This window comes from Tenrec ecaudatus, chromosome 1, assembly GCF_050624435.1.
Source record: "Tenrec ecaudatus isolate mTenEca1 chromosome 1, mTenEca1.hap1, whole genome shotgun sequence".
Classification (NCBI taxonomy): Eukaryota; Metazoa; Chordata; class Mammalia; order Afrosoricida; family Tenrecidae; genus Tenrec; species Tenrec ecaudatus.
In genome coordinates this window covers 217,323,939-217,328,275 of record NC_134530.1, presented here as the reverse complement: position 1 = coordinate 217,328,275, position 4,337 = coordinate 217,323,939, and the positions used below count along the sequence as shown (strand labels likewise).

The 4,337-nt window shown below is 43.3% G+C and overlaps 1 pseudogene; it reads left to right on the top strand.

Moving 5' to 3' along the window:
- Positions 1-297: 297 nt before the first annotated feature.
- Positions 298-1,964, top strand: LOC142439515 (WW domain-binding protein 4-like; annotated as a pseudogene).
- The last annotated feature ends 2,373 nt before the right edge of the window (positions 1,965-4,337 follow it).

The following is a 4,337-nucleotide window of genomic DNA, read 5'->3' as shown; positions in this document are numbered from 1 at the left end:
GAACTAGAGGAAAGTTGTATGTTGCATCATTGCTACCCTGCACCCTGATTGGCTGGTCCCCTCCCCATGACACTTCTGTAAGGGGATGTCCAGTTGCCTGCAGATGGGCCTTGGGTCCCCACTCCGTACTCACCACCATTCACAATATGATTTTTTGTTCTGTGATGCCTGATTCCTGGTCCCCAAGGCTGTAGTTTTAGCAGAAGCAGTTTGCTTCATTTTCGTTCCACGGAGAGACTTGTGGGTTTGAACTACTAACCCTTAGCATTTACCTACTGCTTCCACTAGGACCCCTTGATGAGGATGGTAAGATTCATTTTTCAATCACATTCTCACAGGGAAATGCTTTTCTGTTCTTTGTAACTCAAGGCTTTTTATTTCTGAAGATTATTTTAAAATTCATCTCTTAGAAAGGCTCATGTTTACACTACACCCATGCTTCACTTTTATGTGCACCTTTGCTAGTTAAATTCCAGTTTGTATTTTTTTCACCTCTTTCCCCATGTGTACGAAGGGACAGGTTCAATTTTGTGCATCTTGTAGAGGGGTGCACAGATATCTGCACATAGTTGTTCAGTGTAAGTGTCTTGGGTTGAGTCCATCTTGCCCATTCCCCACTTCACAATTCATGTCTTTCAAATATTGTGGACAGTTTTTTTTTTAATGTCCTCATTTTGTGATGGAAAGTGTATAATCTTTCCTTTTAGAATCACATATTGGGTACATGTTCCAGGCGTATCAAAGTCAATCGGGTAACATTTCAGAAAATCACTTAAGCTATGGAAATGAATTAAAAAGTAAGGTAGAGGGACCTGGGGCCCTCTTCCGCCCAGCATGGAGGGGCCCAGGCCAGGCCCCAGGTGAGGAGCAGTGACTGGAAGTCACAACCAAAGGGATTCTGTGGTTCCTGGAGGTGGTGGATAGTGGACAACAGATCTAGTGTGGAATTTCATGAAAGAGAAAAGACTCATAAAGACAGTGTGGCCAAAATGAATCACTGAGATTAAACAGAAAAGTAAAGGAAGAAGAAAAGGCATCAATAGCATTTTCTGCTTTGAAAAGATAAGAGGATTTGAAAAGGCTTGGCTTAGAGTCAAATATTTCAGGACTAAGTGTATCACCACCCCAACCACCTCCCCATGAAACCAATAGAAAGAGAAGATGGAGACGGAGATGGAGGTGGAGAAAAGATCCTTCTGAGGGCAGATGGGGAGAAGGCACACTTTGAGGGCCACCACCACTATTGAGATCTTATCACAGGGGCAAGTCAGTGCGGGGGGGGGGGGGGGGCGGGCATTGAGGGGTAGGAAGGGTGGTGAAAGATTTCAAGGAAACTTAAAAAAAACTTTTAAAAAGACAGTGACCTCTGTTTGGGTAGAAGGTATAAGGGAAGATGGTTCTACCATGCAGAAATAGGGGAATTCAAATAGGAGAAGCTTGATGGTTTATTGCACATCTGAACAATGTACTTTCTAGTGAGAATGCGCACAAGACAGTTGGCAGCCTGGAGGAATCCAAATCATTGGATTTACATCATGATTCTGACGAGGAACAGAAAGTTAGAGAGGTCCTTATAAAAACACAGAAGCTAATAATACAGTCTAGAAAATAGCAACAAAGGAACTAAATTAGACTCACAGAAAGAAAAATACAAGAAAAGCGCTCATCACGTCCCAAGAAAGATCAATTCAAACAGGTTAAGAAGTTAAAATCATACAGAGAATGACAAGAAATTAAACAAGAAGTGGAGTCTCTTGAAGAAGTAGATTTGGAACTTTCAAGCATCGGTCAGTATATGCCCACTTCAGGAGTGGTGCAAGTGGAGAAGACAAAGGGGAATTTGAAACAAAAACTCCTCTTCTTTTGGAGTTACAGCAGGAGTGGCCTCCATCTTCAGAAACAGAATAATTAAAAATGGAAAAGCGAGAATTTTAAGACAACGAGGTGACAATCAGTCATTGTAAGAAGGCCTTTTGTATATGCTTTGGGACAAAATGGAGATGGTACACATTTATCCTCTCCGTGATTATTTCTAAATATTTAGATTTATTCTAAATTATTCTTTATGTGCATGATAATAAATCTTCTTTTTATATGAAGTGTACTTCTGTTTCTCACATGGCAGCATGCTACCATGTATTTTAGTGCCATGCACTATGGTGTTGCTGTTGTGTGGCATTGAGTTGGTCCCCACGCACAGGGACCCCACCCCAAACCCCACACGGTCCTGCACCGGCCGCACACGTGTTTCCATGCTTTTTCCCATTGCTGCAGTCACTGTGTCAATCCAGCTCATTGAGGACCTTCGTCTTTTGGCTAGCCCTCCACTTTACCCTAAGCATGACGTCCTCCTCCGGGACCGGTCTTTCCAAAGTACGTGACACCAAGTTTCTCCCTCTTTGCCTTCGGTGTTCTTCCTCCACCCCAGATCGGTTGGTCCTTTGAGCAGTCCCCGCTACTTTCAGTGTGCGTTGTCAGCACCACAACTTAAATGCATCACCCCGTCTTCAGTCTTCCCGAGTCAGTGTCCAACTGTCACATGCTTATGAGGCAGTGGAAATTGCCATGGCTTGGGTCAGGCACACTTGAGTTCTCAAAGTAACATCCTAGCTTTTCATTATTTTAAAGTGGACTTATGCAGCAGATTTACCTAATGCAACATGTCTTTTGATTTCTTGACTGCTATTTCCATGAGTATTGATTGTGGATCCAAGCAAGCCCAAAATCCTCGACAACGTCAATCTTTTCTCCATTTATCATGATGTTAACTAGTGGTCCAGGTGTGAGGATTTTGGTTTTCCTTACATTGAGTTGTGATCCCTGTAGAAGGCTGCTGAGTTAGGCTGGGTGCATTAGAGAGACATATCCACAGAAACTCCTATGTATGAGAGAGAGTTTTATATAAAGGGTAAGTGCACATCAAGAAAACATCCCAACCCAGTGCTTCCCAAGCCCACAAAGCCAACATTAGCCCATATGTCTGACACCAATCCACAAAGTCGTCCTCCACCTCACAAAACACATGCAATGATGCTGACTGCAGGAGGAAAGACAAATAAGTGAATGTGTAAGCATCTCAGCACTGGCAGGGATCTCCACATGGCTACTTCAGCACCCAGGGATGCATCAGAGTATGTCCATGCAGCTTCTCCTTGGGAATGACTTGCAGGAAGTGAGCCTTGCAAGCTGAAGAAAGGAACTGGCTAAGGCAGCTGCACTCTGATCTGACCATCAGAAAGCAAGAGACCGGAGAACTCGAAAGGCGAGGCTCACTGAGCCATTTATCTCTCCGCCCTTCAATTAACCCCACCTGTGTTTATCGGCCAGGTTGGCACAATAAACTTTAACTTTATCAGCTGCAAACCTTGATCCTCATCAGCAAGTGCTTCAAGTCCTCACTTTCAGCCAGCAAGGTGGTGTCATCTGCAGGTCGCAGGTTGCTAATGAGCCTTCCTCCCGTTCTCATGCAGCGCTCTCCCTCATATAAGCCAGCTTCTCTGGTGATTTGCTCAGTGTAGAGTTGGAACAAGAATAGTGAGAGGATCCAACGCTGACACATACCTTTCCTGATTTTAAATCGTGTAGCATTCCCTTGTTCTGTTCATACAACTGTGTTGTAGACAATGTTAAAAATTGCTAATAAGGTCACAATTTTCAGAAACCCTGGTGACCTTCATTTGTACAACTGGGAGAAACCAACTTTTGCTAGTGATAAGGATGAACATGGAAATGAAGGAGGCAGTGAGGCAAGAAAGCAGTATTTCCAAATGAGTAAACAAAAGTCTGGCCATTTGAATGATGCTAATCTAGTGTTACTGCCAAGGGATCAAAACATACTCCAGCTTTAAGATAGTGGGCTAAAAAAGACTTGTTGAGAGAGAAAGAGAGCGAGAGCGAGAGAGAGAATAGGAGAATAGTTGGGTTTGTAAAATATTTCCTTGTATTTCTAGGTCTGATTTTCCCTGAAGTGATCAACCAATATTTTCTGAAGAAAGAAGGAAAAAACAAAAATATAACAACACCAGGAAGTCTTGAAAAGAGAAATCTGATAGTTGGAAGGGAAAATAAGGACAATGATTTTGATTCATGAAGCCTGGATTCCAAAACATACTTAGCATGTACTTGACTGGAACCTCAGGTGGCACTGATGGGACCGAGAACTGAGAGCTGACCGATAGCACATAAGCCAGGAGGATGTTGTTTCCTACTCAGAATGGGCATCCCAGAGGTTGCCCTGCAGACTCCACAAGCCCCAGGAGTCTTTGAAGAATTTATGGAAATCCCAGGAAGGAGGTTCTGGATTTTCTCCTAGTCTGTCTAGAATACAGGCTTGAAAT